Consider the following 20887-nt stretch of genomic DNA (forward strand, 5'->3'; position numbering starts at 1 on the left):
TCCATGTATACAACCTTCTTTTATGATTCTTGAACCAAGTGTTAGCTATGATTGAATTGTGCTCTGTGCAAAATTCTACCAGGCGGCTTCCTCTTTCATTTCTTACTCCCAATCCATATTCACCTACTACGTTTCCTTCTCTCCCTTTTCCTACTACCGAATTCCAGTCACCCACGACTATTAAATTTTCGTCTCCCTTCACTATCTGAATAATTTCTTTTATTTCGTCATACAATTTCTTCGTCATCTGCAGAGCTAGATGGCATATAAACTTGTACTACTGTAGTAGGTGTGGGCTTCGTGTCTATCTTGGCCACAATAATGCGTTCACTATGCTGTTTGTAGTAGCTTACCCGCATTCCTATTTTTTTATTCATTATTAAACCTACTCCTGCATTACCCCTATTTGACTTTGTATTGATAACCCTGTATTCGCCTGACCAAAAGTCTGGTTCCTCCTGCCACCGAACTTCGCTAATTCCCACTACATCTAACTTTAACCTATCCACTTCACTTTTTAAATTTTCTAACCTACGTGCCCGATTAAAGGATCTGACATTCCACGCTCCGATCCGTAGAACGACAGTTTTCTTTCTCCTGATAACGACGTCCACTTGAGGAGTCCCCGCCGGAGCTCCGAATGGAGGACTATCTTACCTCCGGAATATTTCACCCAAGAGGACGCCATCATCATTAACCATACAGTGAAGCTGCATGCCCTCGGGAAAAATTACGGCTGTAGTTTCCCCTTGCTTTCAACCGTTCGCAGTGCCAGCACAGCAAGGCTGTTTTGGTTAGTGTTACAAGGCCAGATCAGTCAATCATCCAGACTGTTGCCCCTGCAACTACTGAATAGGCTGCTGCCCCTCTTCAGGAACCACACGTTTGTCTGGCCTCTCAACATATACCCCTCCGTTGTGGTTGCACCTACGGTACGGCTATCTGTATCGCTGGGGCACACAAGCCTCCCCACCAACGGCAAGGTCCATGGTTCATTGGGGGCATAGTTTTTAAGAAATACATTTTTAAATTTATTAACAAAATGTATCAAGCTTTTTCTGCAGAAAATATTTTTTTTTTGTGAACTTCCTAATGGAAGTATATTAATGAATGTAGTACCAGCGGTAGCTTTTTATATTATGCAGAATCTCTGAAAATTTCATTCATTTATCTATCATAGTTTCTTATATAATGGGACATATGTACTGAGAATTTTAGTTCGCGTGAAATTGACTTTAAAGAAAAAACTTTTTGAAATTTGTTACTTACAGTTAATTAAAAATGTCCTGCTGTATATAATGGCCCTTCTTTGGCCTCTAGCAGGTCTTCCAGCTTCTTTTTCACCTTCCTTGCTTTCTTGGTCACATTAGATGCAGACCTGTCTGCATCGGCTATCCTCATTTTATAGCATTGTTGCAGCCCAGTGATCATATATTCACCAGGATTAATGCCCAGCTTTTTCAGTGCCCAACACTTTCCAATATTACCACAATCGAATGTAATAACAGCATCTTGAACCCATAGTTTCATTGTATGCATGCCTACAAATACAGTTTTAGGAATGCGGTTCGAAATTATGCTGTCGAAACATTCATTTGGGTTCTGTATCTGCCCATGCAGACATTTCCATAGAAGGTCAGGACAAGCCAAGTCTCTGAAAATAGGTTTAATTGCTGTAAAAACAGCAGCAGGAAGAGAATGCTGGTGAGAATAAGATCATCCAGTTGCCTGAGCCCTATTGTATTTGCACCACGAATGTTGTTCTGATGGACACAATCCATTACATGGCTTATCATCGCCGGCCGTTGTGGCCGAGCGGTTCTAGGCGCTTCAGTGTGGTCGCAGGTTTGAATCCTGTCTCGGGTATGGATGTCTGTGATGTCGTTAGGTTAGTTAGGTTTAAGTAGTTCTAAGTTCTAGGGGATTGATGACCTCAGATGTTAAGTCCCATAGTGCTCAGAGCCATTTGCGCCATTTGGCTTATCATCAGTAGAGGACTTATGGAAGAATATGGCCGAAACATCTCTCTTCATTGCCTCCAGATTTTCTATATTTCTCCTAATTGCCTGCCCATAGTATGCCTGCAAGTTTTCTGTTTCAGTTTTAGTTAACCGATCCTGTCCTCTCAACAATTAACTATCTTCTAATTTTTTCCCTCTCATATCAACAGTTAGTTTTCTCAGCCTTGTTCCCAAAATCCCCAACGTACAGTGTAGGGGATATAAAAATGTAAAATATATGCAGAAAAGTGGGTGACAGAAAAGTGGGCGTGGCATATAAACACACGTGGTAGGAAAATGCTCTTTAAATGCTCGAAAAACTTTTTTTTTCGGCAAAATCCTTTTCAGAGTACTTAAATAAAACGTTAATCTATCGAAATATGATGAAAACCGAAAATCACTTTTTACGACCTGGACCACGGTGTGGTCCCGTTAAAATGCTTATGATGTGTGTTTTATTTAAAAAGCTGTATGAATTTTCACATAAAAATTGGGCGGTAATACTTTTCCGCTTGCGTTCGCATTGTTGGGAACCGAAAAAGTTATATGACGTGAACGTAAAATGTCTTCTGTAGCTCCATATCCACAAGCCTAGCACAGACTAACGTCAGCAATATGTGCCTATAAGTTCACCGAATGATCATAGAAGCTGTACGGAAACGGTAATGAAATGCGCTCTTTCTTTCCATTGCTTCATTTTTCCGGCAACAAGGAACTGCTGTTTAAAGATGGGGTTGAGCGTTTCAATAAGCACTCTTTGAGATACAACCCTCTCTCCTCCGTTGAGCGACATTAGTCGATTTTCTATTCGTTGAGCGTTTATAGGGTGCGTGGCCTCAATCCGGACAAATGAAACTTCTTTTAAAAATCAAATGTATTAAAACAAAATAGAAAAGAAAACGAAAATCCTGTTACATATAAGTAGTGGTATCTTTCAAGGTGTAACCCCCTTCAGGCGCAGTGGCTGCCTCCTGTCTTCTCCTGAAGCGATCGCAGGCACTCTGTAAAACAGCACTGTCCATATTCGCGAATGCTGCTTCAATAGCGGTGCGTAGAGGTGCAACATTAGGATGCCTCGTCTTATTAGTGACTCCTGCGACTACGCACCAAAAACAGTAGTCGAGGAGGTTCAAATCCAGGCAGGCTATTTGGGGACCAGAGCTCCTTTCATCAGAACATGTCGACGTTATCCGACAGTCAGTTTTGAACTAAACGGCTCGTACGAAGTCTTACTCTGCCATGCAACGCATTGTTCGCTCACTGACATTCAATACTGGCGCCAGTTTCATCATCGATTGTCCCAGGTCTTCCGAAATCAGCGCCTGAGCCTTTTCGATGACTGCCGCAGTTCGTGACACGCGTCTCCTAGAATGAGGTTTCCTCGCCGGCTTAGCGGAACCTTCCCCAGACTTCTTCGAAGCCATACTTGGCCACAATATCGTAAACATAAAGAAACTGACAGAACCTCTTTGCGCAAAGGAAACGAAACAATCACGTATTATGAATCTCGCCTATAAAGTGAAGGAGTAATACGCAGCAAGACCCCTACTAAAAACTACCTGCAGTTGGTCCAGGGAAATTGGGTTCAAAATCTTGACACAGAATGTCAATGAAACACATGGCTCAACCTTCCAGTTCTAAAATTTCAGTTAGGAAGGAACTTACATTACATAAATTATAGACTCCAACATTAAAATTGACTTAAATTAATAACTTCTATGGTAAAGGAAATTAACTCAGAAGATCAATCAATAGGATAATAGACAAAAACTCATCTGCGACGAGGATGAAGTGGACCAACAATACAAGTCTACAAAATAAAAATTAACTCTTTGAGTCATCAAATAATACCTTGCTCTTCATTTGAAAACTTGTTTTATGTTCGTATACTATCCAACCACTGTTCCTCCTCGTTATAAATCTGCACCGTACATAGTTCCAAAAATGCGTCCATGCATTACACTGTACACTCAACGAGAAATTCCCTTACTGCACACCGCAGCTGTTCACTGCTGGCTGTCAAAAGATTCTACGACTCCACAGGACTGCCATGGCAGACACAGATACTGTTGCCTAACGACTGTTTTTCTGACCACAATTCTTCAAATGTATCATTTACCTTCACAAATATTAACACCTCCAATGACATCATGAAATGATAGCCATCTTACATGGGTTCGATGGTCGGAATGACGACGACAAAAAATGTTTTATTCGAAGCGGCAGTTAATTTGCCCTTGATTATTACGACTCTCACATGAGTATTTCAGTAGACGTTTTAAGTACGGTATGCTACAAATTTGGATCTCGTACGACGATACCCGTTTTGCCGTCACTAATTGCACTTTTATATTTCACGCAGTCTTCGTATGATGCTGATTCATTTAGGCCCGTTAGTTGCGTACATCGCTGATGTCACGCACACCTACACAAAACAATTCTATTGCGTGCTGCCTCGATTACCACATGCGACTTTCAGACGGAGTTTGGTATAAACCAGAAGAGTGGACGTTTTTATAAATGAAAGTGTTTACCATTTTCACGGTAGTGAAATGTATGAGATGCCGTGTTTCCATAGCAGCTTTCATATTATCCCAATAGTTCTTTCCCGACCTCGATCATTTCCCAGTGGTGTTGTCGTTGACTACAAAGCCAACTTGGTTGGAACTGCTTAGTACTTATTCAAAAATTAATATTCTAAAAAATTGTTCAAATGGCTCTAAACACTATGGGACTTAACATCTGAGGTTATCAGTCCCCCAGACTTAGAACTACTTAAACCTAACTAACCTAAGGACATCACACACATCCATGCCCGAGGCAGGATTCGAGCCTGCGACCGTAGCAGCAGCGCGGTTCCGGACTGAAGCGCCTAGAACCGCTCGGCCACAGCGGCCGGCAGTGCGACATACATACATCCATTCATACACATAGGGCTATTCAAAAAGAAGGAAAAAATTTTAAACATTGCTTCCAAACTACAAAAGATAGAAACACAATTCCAACATTCCTGTAAGACAGAAGAAATGGCTCTGAGCACTATGGGACTTAACATCTATGATCATCAGTCCCCTAGAACTTAGAACTACTTAAACCTAACTAACCTAAGGACATCACACAACACCCAGTCATCACGAGGCAGACAGAAGAAATGTTTATGCACTCAATGTGGGCACCATGTGTTACACGACAAATATCAAAACAGTGGCTCATTTTCTGCCACACACGAAGCAGCTGGTCTCTTGTTATCGAATCTACAGCTTTAACAATGCAATGTCGCAGACTTTCAAGAGTGTCAGGCATGGGGGGGGGGGGGGGGGGGCGGGGGGGGGCTTTTAAATAAGGCCAGAGATAAAGGTCACAAGTTGTATCGTCTGGAGACCTGGAAGGCCACCGGCGATGATGCTTATCTTCTGCCCCTCCTCTTCCAATCCCAAGTCCCAGACCTCACACCTACTGACTTGCATCTGTGGGGTTACATAAAATATCACGTTTTTATCCACCTATACCTGACACTCTTGAAAGCTTGCGACTTCACATTGCTGAAGCTGTAAATTTGATAACGAGAGACCAGCTGTTTCGTGTGTGGAAAAAAATGAGCCACTGTTTTGATATTTGTCGTGTAACACATGGTGCCCACATTGAATGCATAAAATTTTGAACATTTCTCTTTCCAAGAATATTGGAACTGTGTTTCTATCTTTTGTATTTTGGAAGCAATAAATTTTTGAAATTGTTCCTTCTTTTTCGAATAACCCTGTATATACATATATCCGTTTTTATAATAATGTATAGATATCACTCGGACGACATGATACCACAGCATGGAATCTGTGGCAACAACTTGCACCTACAGCCACGAGTCGATGGAAAGGTTTCTACTGGTAGAGAGAACGCAAGGGTTGGAAAACTCACGTCCTTCTTCCGTGAAATTTCTTAAGTTTTTCATTCTTGTTTATTTCATTTATTTTCCAGTTTTTTTAGCCTCCTGTGCCTGTTTGCTTGGCCTAGGGATATCTGGCCACCACTCTGGAATGGCTTTGTACGTGAAAGGCAGTTCATTCATAGTGACTCCATTTTTGAAGTGTTTAGTGTTAATTTGCTACAACTTCAGTTCAATTTACGCGTCATCTTCTTCGTTTTGGCGCAGCGGTTTTTGTTTTGCAGGCTGCGTAGTGTGGAAGAGCGACGTGTGGCCGCCACAGGTGCGCAGTCGCCGGCTTCTGCGCATGCGCACAGGCGAGACCCCCGCGGCGGCTGCTGCCGTTCCGAACAATCGGGAGTGACGTCACAATGCACGCTGCTAGCGCCACACAAAGCCCGAATGGCGGGCGGCGACGCGCGTAATTAAAACTGAAAAGCCGGCAGCCAGCCACACGCAAAGCAGTTACTTGTCTAGCGCTGCAGTCTTTTTTATTGGCCCACGCCTTTTGTTTCTCATTCAAAGCGAGCCCATGCTACCGAGCACGGACGCGTCCCTAGTGGGTTAGTAGACCTGGCAGACCGTGTACAGAAAAAAACAAACAACAAAATAATAATGCACAGGCAAATCAGGAAGCAAATTTTTTCTCTCTTGTTGTTCGCTATAAATAAGTGCAGCTCGGAGCAGTTTAGGCTACTAGCTCATACTGGAAAACCGCTAAACAACTCCCACTACACAAGAGTGCGCTGTAGCAGGCAGGAACGGTAGAGGAGAACGCAGATTACAATATGTGTAACAAACAGTTAATGATGTTGAGTGTAATTACTACTTTAACAAGTGAGATGAAGTGGTATATTATTTACTTATTTATTTATTTATTTAGCCCATCTTATATCAAACCACTAGGTAAACGCACAGGTCACACCTGTGTACAAGAAGGGTAGTAAAAGTGGTCCACAAAACTACCGTCCAATATCCTTGACATCGATATGGTGGAGATTCTTAGAACATATTCTGATCTCAAAAATAATGAGATATCTTGAACAGAATGACCTCCTCAATGCCAACCAGCATTGTTTTCCTAAACATCGACCATGTGAAACTCAGTTCGCACTTTTCTCACATGACATACTGAAAGTTTGGATCAAGGCAACAAGTAGATGCAGTTTTTCTTGATTTTCGGAAAGCATTTTGCTCTGTACCGCACCTATGCTTATTGTCAAAAGTACGATCATATGGGGCATCAAGTAACATTTGTGACTGCATTGAGGACTTTTTGATAGGGAGGATACAGCATGTTGTCCTGGATGGACAGTTCATAGTCAAATGCAGAAGTAACTTCAGGTGTGCCGCAGTGAAGTGTGTTGGGGCCCTTGCTGTTCATGTTGTGTATTAATAACCTGGCAGTCAATGTGAATAGTAAAATTAGGATTTTTACAGATGATGCAGGTGTCCATAATGAAGAGAAGTTGCATAAATATACAATCAGATGTTGATCAGATTTCAATGTGGTGCAGAGACTGGTAGCTTCTCTAAATGTTAGAAGTGCGAAATTTTGAACTTCACAAAACGAAGAACCGTAGTATTCTATGGCTGTAGTATCAATGATGTACTGTTGGAAACGGCCAATTCTATAGATATGAAATGAAATGATCTGCAAGGTTCAGTTGTGGGTGAAGCAGGTGGCAGACTGAGGAAGTGCAATCAGCCTATAAACGACATTTCTCGCAAATTACTTGTACGACTAGTCCTAGAATACTGCTCAAGCCTGTAAGACCCGTACCAGATAAGACTAACACGGGATGCTGAACGTATACAGAGAAGGGCAGCACGAATGATCACAGATTTCTTTCATCCATAGTATAGTGTCACAGACTTACTGAAGAAACTGAAATGACAGGCTCTTGAAGATATACGTAAACTATCCCGACGAATGCAAAATTTTGTACATGGCTGCACGTTCAGAGACCGTGAATAGTTACAATTGAAAGAAAAACAGCCCTCGGTCACTATATTTAAACGAATTAACCGGGTTTCAACACTGCTAGGAGTGCCTTCCTCAGAATTTAAATCAAAGAATGGTCTATATTCTATAACGTGGCCACAGAATTATGAATAAAAATGTATGGTAGAGTATAAGTAAGGAATTATCGTATTTATATGTCATTTATAAAATAATAAATATGCCAAAAGGGCATTGCGTGATGCAGGTTGCAAAACGGAGTCTGTTTCCACCACGTAAGTAACGAGCAGCCCTTAGTGGTTTGCCATCACAGTTTTCTTTATCTTAAATATCTTTATGACTAATGCCCTTTTGGCATATTTATTATTTTATAAATGACATATAAGTACGATAATTCCTTACTTTACCGTACGATTTTAGTCATAATTCTGTGACCATGTTATAGAATACAGACCATTCTTTGATTTAAATTCTGAGGAAGACACTCCTAGCAGTGTTGAAACCCGGTTAATTCGTTTAAATATAGTGACCGGCGACTGTTTTTCTTTCGACCGTTATCCCGATGAAGCCTATTAACAAAGTTTCAAGAACCGGCTTTAAATGATTACTCCGGGTATATATTACAACTCCGTATGTATAGATCACACAGGGATCGTGAGAGTAAGATTAGAATAATTACTGCACGCACAGAGGCATTCAGACAGTCATTCTAGCCACGGTCCATACGTGAATGGAAAAGAAAGAAACCCTAATAACTGGTACAATGGGACGTACCCTCTGCGATGCACCTCACGATGGTTTTCAGAGTACAGATGTAAACCAGGGTTTCACACCTACAGCACTTTCGTTATGTCACACTTACCTCAGAAATAAAATGAGTAAGTGTATATAGTGGCAGTGTGAGAAGGTAATACTGACTACGAAGCAATGAAGTTAATACTGCCAGTCCTTGTACTACAGCTGCCAATAATTGTGATAATCGTAGGTACACAGTACATGTTGTTGTTGTTGTGGTCTTCAGTCCTGTGACTGGTTTGATGCAGCTCTCCATGCTACTCTATCCTGTGCAAGCTTCTTCATCTCCCAGTACCTACTGCAACCTACATCCTTCTGAATCTGCTTAGTGTATTCATCTCTTGGTCTCCCCCTACGATTTTTACCCTCCACGCTGCCCTCCAATACTAAATTGGTGATCCCTTGATGCCTCAGGATATGTCCTACCAACCGATCCCTTCTTCTAGTCAAGTTGTGCCACAAACTTCTCCCCAATCCTATTCAATACCTCCTCATTAGTTACGTGATCTACCCACCTTATCTTCAGCATTCTTCTGTAGCACCACATTTCGAAAGCTTCTATTCTCTTCTTGTCCAAACTAGTTATCGTCCATGTTTCACTTCCATACATGGCTACACTCCATACAAATACTTTCAGAAACGACTTCCTGACACTTAAATCTATATTCGATGTTAACAAATTTCTCCTCTTCAGAAACGATTTCCTTGCCATTGCCAGTCTACATTTTATATCCTCTCTACTTCGACCATCATCACTTATTTTACTCCCTAAATAGCAAAACTCCTTTACTACTTTAAGCGTCTCATTTCCTAATCTAATTCCCTCAGCATCACCCGATTTAATTTGACTACATTCCATTATCCTCGTTTTGCTTTTGTTGATGTTCATCTTATATCCTCCTTTCAAGACACTGTCCATTCCGTTCAACTGCTCTTCCAAGTCCTTTGCTGTCTCTGACAGAATTACAATGTCATCGGCGAACCTCAAAGTTTTTACTTCTTCTCCATGAATTTTAATACCTACTCCGAATTTTTCTTTTGCTTCCTTTACTGGTTGCTCAATATACAGATCGAATAACATCGGGGAGAGGCTACAACCCTGTCTCACTCCTTTCCCAACCACTGCTTCCCTTTCATGCCCCTCGACTTTTATAACTGCCATCTTATTTCTGTACAAATTGTAAATAGCCTTTCGTTCCCTGTATTTTTTTCCTGCCACCTTCAGAATTTGAAAGAGAGTATTCCAGTTAACATTGTCAAAAGCTTTCTCTAAGTCTACAAATGCTAGAAACGTAGGTTTGCCTTTTCTTAATCTTTCTTCTAAGATAAGTCGTAAGGTTAGTATTGCCTCACGTGTTCCAACATTTCTACGGAATCCAAACACACAGTACATAGCAAATGCAATTTCAACAGCCGGCCGGTGTGGCCGAGCGGTTCTAGGCGCTTCAGTCTAGAACCTCGAGACCGCTACGGTCGCCTGTTCGAATCCTGCCTCGAGCATCGATGTGCGTGATGTCTTTAGGTTCGTTAGGTTTAAGGGGACTGATGACCTCAGAAGTTAAGTCCCATAGTGCTCAGAGCCATTTTTTTGCAATTACAACAACTGTCCACTTCTAAGAGTTCACTAAACGACGTTCCTGTCCAGGAGGAGGAGGAAGAGATTAGTGTTTAACGTCCCGTCGACAACGAGGTCATTAGAGACGGAGCGCAAGCTCGGGTGAGGGAAGGATGGGGAAGGAAATCGGCCGTGCCCTTTCAAAGGAACCATCCCGGCTTTTGCCTGAAGCGATTTAGGGAAATCACGGAAAACCTACATCAGGATGGCCGGAGACGGGATTGAACCGTCGTCCTCCCGAATGCGAGTCCAGTGTGCTAACCACTGTGCCACCTCGCTCGGTCCTGTCCAGGACAGTGCTGATGTATAGCCCACTAAGCTAGAGCCGTTCTTGTATCTTGCGAGTAGGTTTCTGTCCGTTGTCGTCAGGTCATTGGCGGATTGTACACGGCTGGCAGCTGGCCGAGGCGAAGTCGGTATCTTCATGCTCAGCGCCGCCCGTGGCGCTGACGGAACTCGCGCAAGTGGCGAGTCTCTACGGCACCGGCACCTGCTCGCATCTTTGCGTCTTTGAAGCTTCTGCCGCGGCTGTGCCTTGTTCGGGCGACACAGCACTACGTTTCAGAAGTTCATTAGAAACTTTAACAACTCGCTGGTTCTCCACTGCGGTGTTGACTACTTCAAACTATGATTCTTGAGTTTCTCCCAGCGTATTTGATAATCAAAATATCCACGGGTGTGCTGCCGGTCTATAGTGTCCAACGGGCACAATATTTCGGCGATCATACACGTCGCCATCATCAGGTGAACTGACGGACTGAGCTCCTGTGAACGTGCCGGCACGGAGATCCGTATCTCTGACGCAGAGAGTCTACCCCAGGAATTGGAACATCTGAGAACTGTATTTCGAAAAAATGGGTACTCAGAGTGGCAGATTCAACGTGCTCTCCGCCCAACCACTGCAGCACAGCCTGTCGAGATGGATGAAGTCACGAGGGAGGAGGTAGGCACTGCATTTATTCCATACACAGGCGCACTCTCGGGGAAAATCGCCCGCATTCTGAAGAAACACCGGGTCGGAACTGTGTTTTGTCCTCCAAATAAAACTCGTGCACTGGTGGGGAGCACCAAAGATGACCTCGGTTTGAGGAACGCCGGCGTGTACCAGATTCCGTGTCAATGTGGCAAGTCGTATATTGGTCAGACGATGCGTACCGTCGAGGATCGATGCCGTGAACACCAGAGGCACACTCGCCTGATGTATCCGAGCAAGCCGGCGGTCGCTGAACATTGCTTGTCGGAAAATCACGCCATGGAGTATGACCGCACGAGGATTCTGGTACAGACGTCGAGATACTGGGACAGCGTTGTTAGAGAGGCCATCGAAATTCGCACCAATGACGACCTCATAAACCGTGACTGTGGCTATAATCTTAGCAAGGCTTGGGAACCAGCGATCGGGTTAATCAAGAGTAAATCGAGCAAACGTATAGTTGTGACGACCACGGCGGACCGAGCCATTACACCGACGTCATCTCAGACGCCGTCGCAATCTGTTCCACCGTGCGACCGTGGCGCGGGGCGCGGACGGCGGAGGGAGCGCGCCGCGGGTGGAGGGTATTTAAATCGGCCGCCGCCGCGACGGAACCCAGTTCCCTCTGAGCAGCCATAGCGTACGGATCTCCGTGCCGGCACGTTCACAGGAGCTCAGTCCGTCAGTTCACCTGATGATGGCGACATGTATGATCGCCGAAATATTGTGCCCGTTGGGCACTATATACCGGCAGCACACCCGTGGATATTTTGATTACTTCAAACTAGATCAAGAACTGGGCAACAGGTCTTGCAAATTCAGCTCTATATTGACCTCCTGGAAAGGGGGTGAGAGTAGAAGCGTGGTGTTCAGAAGAGCCTTCCATTCGTACGCGAGGACTGCAGCGAGACTTTGCTAACGTCTGTAGTATCGATAAGCGTTGCCGACTTTGATGTGGCACCACAATCTCTGAACTAAACGTCAGTAATAATAATAATAATAATAATAATAATAATAATAATAATGATAATAATCATAGTGACAAATATAAAAAGACTTTGAAACTTCCTGGCAGATTAAAACTGTGTGCCGGACCGAGACTCGAACTAGGGAGCATTGCCTTTCGCGGGCAAGTACTCTACCAACTGAGCTACCCATGCACGGCTTCCTGTAGCGTTCTCCACCAGACATCACGGCGCCTAGAGTATCAGCAACCAAACTGACAGCCTGCAACCGCGGGTTGCCCGCGGTGCAGGCACACCGAAGCACTACACAACCGACAGGCAATATTGATGAACGGCCACAGCAACAACCACAACAACAACACCGCAGCAAAGACACCAGCGGCCACCAGGGGCCACTACCGGCCCACATAAACATAAGGAAGAGGTCGCTGCAGATCCCGGAACTATTTTCACACATGAAACCACGTGATGGAAAATAGTTCCTAGGTACTCATCCGCCGAAGCGCTATAAAGGCCGGCGCTCGGCCGCACATCGGCAGTTCATCGACCGCCAGCAGACGTGGATAGCTTCCACCCCAGCAGCCCGACTTCGATCTTCTCGCTGATCTCTGGATTAGGCTTGATATATCGGAGAAGCGTCTGGCGGAGACCAGTAGGAAATTATTTCAGTTGTTTTCTATATTATTCTTTTATGTAGTTGTGATTCGAAGACGGATTGTTTCGTGTTGGTGTTATACTTGAAGAATTTGTTTTGGTTAAGCGAACAGTCCAATAAATTGTTTTCGGACTTTGATCGTTAGTTTCTTCTGCTTACGCAGACATATCACGACTGAGCTTTACTTCTGCCAGTACCTCGCCTCCTACCTTCCAAACTTTGCAGAAGCTCTCCTGCGAAACTTGGAAGGTAGGAGACGAGGTACTAGCAGAAGTAAAGCTGCGAGGACGGGGCATGAGTCGTGTTTGGGTAGCTCAGTTGGTAGAGAACTTGCCCGCGAAAGGCAAAGGTCCCGAGTTCGAGTCTCGGTCCGGCAAACAGTTTTAATCTGCCGGGAAGTTTCTCGCTGCAGAGTGAAAACTTAATTCTATAAAAAGACTTTATACGACTACAAAATAGATGTTTTCTGATATAGCCATTCCTCGGGAAAGGAAATCTAAGGAGACAGCATCAGCTAAGAAAACTGGGAAATGAGGTAGGCAGAGGAGAGGAAGTTGTTGTCGGCTGTTTTAAGCCAGGCAGAGAACTGATTAGGATAAAGTTCAGTGACACTATAGGAGTCACTACTGGATGGTAGTTTTCAAGCAAGTGATATATAATTTTTGAAATAAGGTGATCCAGTACGCATGTCAGATTAATGACCGTGTCTACTGGAGGGGGGCGTTGTAAACAAGTAACACACGAAACCGATGCAAGTAGCAGAAATATCGCTTTGTTCGTAAATATGTGAGCAATAACAGGAATAAGCCTCTCGTGACTCCACACGCAACAAGACGTGAGCGATTCACAGAACTGACGTGAGCGGTACAAACTAAAAAAGAACACAGAGGGAGTGAGTCAGCGCTGCTACGCGAGCAAATAATCGCAAACAAACTGTAGACGGCGCGGCGAAGACAGTGGCCGTGTGGTGCAGGCTCCCTACAGGCGGGCTCTAGTGGTCCGCCCGCGCTGGTACAGTTGGCGGTTCATTTAAGTACACACGCGCGGCGACACTACATTTGGCGCACTAACACTCACACGCATGGTGGCAGATCTCGTTTTCCAGTCCGAGAGTTTGGACAGCCCGCCAGAAGGCATGTACGTAGGGGGCAGCGGCTAGGTGGCACCGCAATAACCTGCGGGCGCTGCTGTGGGGCCACATCTACATCTACATTTATACTCTGCAAGCTACCCAAAGGCGTGAGGCGGAGAGCACTTTACGTGCCACTGCATTATCTCCCTTTCCTGTTCCAGTCGCGTATAGTTCGCGGGAAGAACGACTGCCGGAAAGCCTCTGTGCGCGCTCGAATCTCTCTAATTTTACATTCGTGATCTCCTCGGGAGGTATAAGTAGGGGGAGGCAATATATTAGATACCTCATCCAGAAACGTACCCTCTCGAAACCTGGACAGCAAGCTATACCGCGATGCAGAGCGCCTCTCTTGCAGAGACTGCCACTTCGCTAACCATCTCCGTAACGCTATCACACTTACCAAATAACCCTCTGACGAAACGCGCCGCTCTTCTTTGGACCTTCTGTATCTCTTCTGTCAGCCCGACCTGGTACGAAACCCACACTAATGAGCAATACTCAGGTATAGGTGGAACGAATGTTTTGTAAGCCACCTCCTTTGTTGATGGACTACATTTTCTACGGACTCTCCCAATGAATCTCAACCTGGCACGCGCCTTACCGACAGTTAATTTTACATGATCATTCCACTTCAAATCGTTCCATAGGCATACTCCCAGATATTTTACAGAAGTAATTGCTATCAGTGTTCGTTCTGCTATCATACAATCATACAATAAAGGATCCTTCTTTCTATGCATTCGCAATACATTACATTTGTCTATGGTAAGGGTCAGTTGCCACTCCCTGCACCAAGTGCCTATCCGCTGCAGATTTTCCTGAATTTTGGTGCAATTTACTAATGCTGCAACTTCTCTGTATACTACAGCATCATCTGCGAAACTCCGCATAGAACTTCCGACACTATCTACTAATTTACATGTATTCTGAAAAGCAATGGTCCCATAACACTCCCCTGTGGCACGCCAGAGGTTACTTTAACGTATGTGGACGTCTCTCCATTGAGAACAACATGCTGTGTCTTGCTTGCTGAAAACTCTTCAATCCAGCCACACAGCCGGTCTGATATTCCGTATGCTCTTACTTTGTTTATCAGGTGACAGTGCGGAACTGTATCGAACACCTTCCGGAAGTCAAGGAAAATGGCGTCTACCTGGGAGCGCTATGCGGGGGCCGACAGCGCAATGCGGGGGCTGGCAGCGCAGGGGCTCAGACCATTCACCTCCCACAGTCCTTCCTACGTCATCATTCATAACATCAATTCCTGTACATTTCACCCTACCGCAGGGCTGCGTCCTTTCCCCTCTTTTCTCCTGTACCTCCTGACCTGCCCAAACCTACCCCACCGCTCCATCTGCTTCAATATGCTGATGACACCGCACCGCCTTCCTTGCTCACTATTCCCCGTAGATAAGCAAGACAGAATGTCTGCCCCGTATGCTGTGCTGCAGGGCGGCAGAGTACCTCACATTGGGTGATTTGAAGAAAAGCAGTGGCCAACGTTTCAGCATCTCCACAGTACGATGAGGCACACCTTTCGTCATATTAAAACTATCAGACAACTATGGAGACAATGATGAAATTTCGCGACACCACGGGTGATGACTAAGGTTTCCTTTTTGCGGCTAAATGTAGTTGACTTGGGCCTTCTCCAACGTCTTTGTCATGAAAGGGATGGGGTGGTCAGATTTTCCATTTTTGTGAGGTAAAACTGCTTCTATTCCATGTGATGATACACTACTGGCCATTAAAATTGCTACACCAAGAAGAAATGCAGATGATAAACGGGTATTCATTGGACAAATATATCATACTAGAACTGACATGTGATTACATTTTCAAGCAATTTGGGTGCATAGAGCCTGAGAAATCAGTACCCAGAATAACCACCTCTGGCAGTAATAACAGCCTTGATACGCCTGGGCATTGAGTCAAACAGAGCTTGGATGGCGCGTACAGGTACAGCTGCCCATGCAGCTTCAACACAATACCACAGTTCATCAACAGTAGTGACTGGCGTATTGTGACGAGCCAGTTGCCCGGCCACCATAGACCAGACGTTTTCAATTGCTGAGAGATCTGGAGAATGTGATGGCCAGGGCAGCAGTCGAACATTTTCTGTATCCAGAAAGGCCCGTACAGGACCTGCAACATGCGGTCTTGCATTATCCTGCAGAAATGTAGGGTTTCGTAGGGATCGAATTAAGGGTAGGGCCACGGGTCGTAACACATCTGAAATGTAACGTCCACTGTTCAAAGTGCCGTCAATGCGAACAAGAGGTGACCGAGACGTGTAACATATGGCGCCCCATACCATCACGCCGGGTGATAAGCCAGTATGGCGATAACGAATACACGCTTCCAATGTGCGTTCAACGCGATGTCGCCAATCACGGATGCGACCATCATGATGATGTAAACACAACATGGATTCATCCGAAAAAATGACGTTTTGCCATTCGTGGACCCAGGTTCGTCGTTGAGTACACCACCATAGGCGCTCCTGTCTGTGATGCAGCGTCAAGGGTAACCGCAGCCATGGTCTCCGAGCTGATAGTCCATGCTGCTGCAAACGTCGTCGAACTGTTCGTGCAGATGGTTGTTGTCTTGTAAACGTCCCATCTGTTGACTCAGGGACAGAAACGTAGCTGCAACGATCCGTTACGGCCATGCGGATAAGATGCCTGTCATCTTGACTGCTAGTGATACGAGGCCGTTGGGATCCAGCACGGCGTTCCGTATTACCCTCCTGAACCCACCGATTCCATAGTCTGCTAACAGTCATTGTATCTCGAGGAACGCGAGCAGCAATGTCGCGATATGATAAACCGCAATCGCGATAGGCTGCAATCCGACCTTTATCAAAGTCGGGAACGTGCTGGTACGCATTTCTCGTCCTTACACGAGGTATCACAACAATGTTTCACCAGGCAACGCCGGTCAACTGCTGTTTGTGTATAAGAAATCGATTGGAAACTTTCCTCATGTCAGCATGTTGTAGGTGTCGCCAGCGGCGCGAACCTTGTGTGAATGCTTTGAAAAGCTAATCATTTTCATATCGCAGCACCTTCTTCCTGTCGGTTAAATTTCGCTTCTGTCTCACGTCATCTTCGTGGTGTAACAATTTTAATGGCCAGTAGTGTTCTTCAGTTGCAATCAGTAATGGTCTGTGCTAATCAAAATGAGTAAGACAAGGTGGACTAAGCAATGTATTTGTCAGCTCACATATTCCAGTCGATTTTAAAAGAATAATTTCTACCACGGAGGCGATGCGAAGGAGCAGAAATTTGGGATGTGATCGGCATAAATTAGAAACAGTTAATCAGTTTGGCCAGAACTGCCTGTAACTGCCGTACATTTTTAGGAGAAGGTAATATCCCAATTCTAAACGCTTAATTGAGGAACGAACAGTGTAGGCATGAGTGAGGTATCTGAAACATTCCATTTCAGTATTGAAAAATGAAAGCTTCTGTAATTTACACTTCATCCCTGCGTCGGTTAAAACTTGAAAAATAGGTTCCAAATTTCTGAGATGCTCTTCCAGTGCTTGCCCGGGCACAATCATGTCGTCCAAATAATTTGGACATGACTGAACTATCGACATCACTCGTTGAAGACAGCATAGAAACAAGGCAGGAGCAGCTGCGTTTCCAAAAGGAAAGCATTGGTATTGATACAAGCTGACGTGTGTACAGACCAACAAAATTTTTTTCGTTTTCTCACGCAGGGGCTGGACGTTAGCACACCTCCATACGTGGAAGCGGAAAAGAATCAAAAACCGTTTGAGCCTTAACAGCTGCTTTTAAGTCGTCCCCATGTCTGATCTACCCCATTCGATTTTTTTGCGATAACCAGAGGAGATGGCCATTCACTAGCAAAAACAGATTTCAATACATCAGCTTGCTCTAATCCTTTGAGTTCAGGAGCAATTTCATTGCCAATGGCGTAAGGTACCGGACGTTCGCGGTTAAACTTTGGTTGAGCATTATCTTCGAGTTTAAAGTGTCGTTGCAAGTTGTATGCATGTTGCAATGTGCCATCGAACAAATGTCCATATTTTTCACACACCTCATGAATGCTGTCATGGGAAACTTCCGTATCAATAGTATGGGCATTGTCCTGAACATAATCCAAACTAATCAGATGCATCCACGCCAAAAATATTGGGCCTAGGTCATGACTGAAATCTTGCGAAAAGCTCTGCTGGAGTCGTATTTCGATATCTCGCTTGCAATCTGCTCGCCCCAAGAAGAGACGTAGTGTCACTGTTATAAAAAATGGCTCTGAGCGCTATGGGACTTAAATTCTGAGATCATCAGTCTCCTAGAACTTAGAACTACTTTAACCTAACTAACCTAAGCACATCACACACATCCATGCCCGAGGCAGGATTCGAACCTGCGACCGTAGCTGTTGCGCGGTTCCAGACTGCAGCGCCTAGAACCACTCGGCCACCCAGGCCGGCGTCACTGTTATAGACTGTCGGATATAGACGTCATCTTTGGAACTGACTATGTCCCAGTTGCTTCTAAGTATGATTAATGTGACTGAAGCATCAGTATGTGACTAAAAAGTACGGACTGGTTGCAGATGTGTATGAGTATACACTGAAGAGCCAAAGAAACTGATACATGGAGATCTCTTCTGAACAGCACTTCGCAAGACATGCTCAATAATATTTATGTCCGGGAACTTGCTGGCCAGCGGAAGTGTTGAATCTCAGAAGAGTGTCCCTTGAGCCACTCTGCTAGTAATTCTCGACGTGTTGGGTGTCGCATTCTCCCGCTGGAATTGCGCAAGTCCGTCGCAATGTACAATCGACATGAACGGATGCAGCTGATCAGACAGGATGCTTACGTACGAGTCACCTATCAGAGTCGTATCTAGTCTAGACGTGTATCATTCCAGCTGCACACGGCGCACACCATTACTGAGCCTCCGCCAGCCTGAACAGTCCCCTGCTGACATCCAGCGCCCATGGATTCGTGAGATTGTCTCCACACCCGTACATGTCCAACCGCTCCATACAATTTTAACGAGGCTCGTCTGACCAGGCAACATGTTTCCAGTCATTGTCGCTGTTGACGGGCCCAGGTGAGGCGTAAAGCTTTGTGTCGTGCAGTCATCAAGGATACACGAGTGGGACTTCGCTCCGAAAGCCCATATCGATGATTTTTCGTTGAATGGTTCGCACGCTGACACTTGTTGATGGCCCAGTATTGAAATCTGCAGCAATCTGAGGAAGGGCTGCACTTCTGTCACGTTGAACGATTCTCTTCAGTGGTCTTTCGTTTTCGCAGGATCTTTTTCCGGCATCAACGATGTCGGAGATTTGATGTTTTCCCTGATTCCTGATATTCATCGTACAATCGTGCAAGGTTCCTACGGGAAAATCCCCACTTCATCACAACCTCGGAAATGCTGTATCCCACCGCTCGAGCACCGATTATAACAAAACTCACGTAAATCTTCATAACCCCCCATTGTAGCAGCAGTAACCGATCTAACAACTGCGCCAGACACCTACCTTACATAGGCGTTACCGACCGCAGCACCGTATTATGCCTGGTTACATATCTCTGTATTTGAATACACATGCCTGTACCAGTTTCTTTCGCGCTTCAGTATAGTTTGCAGTTTGTTCTCTGAATGTTTTTTGAGAAAGGCTCTGATGTAGTTCATCAAAACACTGTCTTTTTTTTTATCCATGACATTATGCTGTTCCCATGTACTGCAGATGAATTTCAACCGCCTATGGAAGGAGCGCTCACCCTGCCCCTGCTCCTTCGGGCACCAGCCAGTGAGAGGGGCAGAGTTTAACCGCTGAGGGCGCCCCAGCAGGCAAACACTAGGCCAACCGCAGGCCACGCCGCCTAATGCGAAACTAATTACCCGCACACAGGCCGTCTCAATCTGGCGCCCATCCCGCCGGAATGAGGTTCCCAACTCCTTAATTAAAACGCGGCGGGCTTAAGGCACAACACCTGCCTTCTCGTTGGCTCCTGACGGCCGCGCCAGCGGCGCCGTCTCCTGACGGCGGCTCAGTGTTTGTGACGTCACGTTTCCGGCATCCCAGGCATGAAGAGGGATTTAGTTCGGGTAGTGGACTTACTGACACTGAAGAGCCAAAACAATATGACGCTGCCGAGCTCGAGGCTGAATGACGTCTAGTGGTGTGGCAGACACGAGAGAGTAGGGGGGAGATGCATATGCAGAGCAGAGGCAAATGGGAAATCTGTGGACGATAAAACTATTTTAAACTTCCACCGGAGGCTGTTATACATGATCACCTTGACTGCATCATTGACCGGTATAACATAGCGCTTCTGGGCTGTTTTTGGCCTGTGGCCATTTTCAGATGTACCAGCTGCGTCAGTGATATGTGTGTCATAAAAGACAGAGTGTAACTAAACTTCCGTTACATACTTTCTGGCCCTGTAGTGGAGATCAAAATGGTTAAGTCTAGGTCTGTCACCTCGTGAGTGTGTGGGTTTTATTTTGTCAAGTTGCGCAATTGATTGATCCAACAAGTACCCTTTGGCTCCTGTAAGAAACAATTTCCACCTCACACTACTACAGAAGTCAGACAGACGCTCCTACTGTACCAACAAGAACTGCTTGAAAAACATTCTGCAACAGATATCTTCTGGAGTCGTCCGCTGTAAGGAAAAGACACAAAAATATTCTGTATTCTTACATAACTAGTGGAATACTTGGGTCCTGGAGTATTGCTAATTAGTGTAAGAAAAGCATTAAACGAACGAAAAATATTATTTATTCAAAACATTCTGAGAAATCAAGTGAAACTTTTTCTTATAAAATAATAAATTTCCGGTTCTTTTTTTTTTTAACAGTAGATTGCCCTTT

General features: G+C 44.9%; 1 non-coding gene across 1 annotated transcript; it reads right to left on the reverse strand.

Annotated features, from left to right (window-relative positions):
• Positions 1–18397: 18397 nt before the first annotated feature.
• On the reverse strand, positions 18398–18481 carry Trnas-gga. The gene is given in 2 exon segments: positions 18398–18432; positions 18442–18481. It is a non-coding gene; the product is annotated as a tRNA-Ser (tRNA).
• Positions 18482–20887: the final 2406 nt, after the last annotated feature.

The sequence above is a fragment of the Schistocerca americana genome, chromosome 4, assembly GCF_021461395.2.
Source record: "Schistocerca americana isolate TAMUIC-IGC-003095 chromosome 4, iqSchAmer2.1, whole genome shotgun sequence".
NCBI lineage: Eukaryota > Metazoa > Arthropoda > Insecta > Orthoptera > Acrididae > Schistocerca > Schistocerca americana.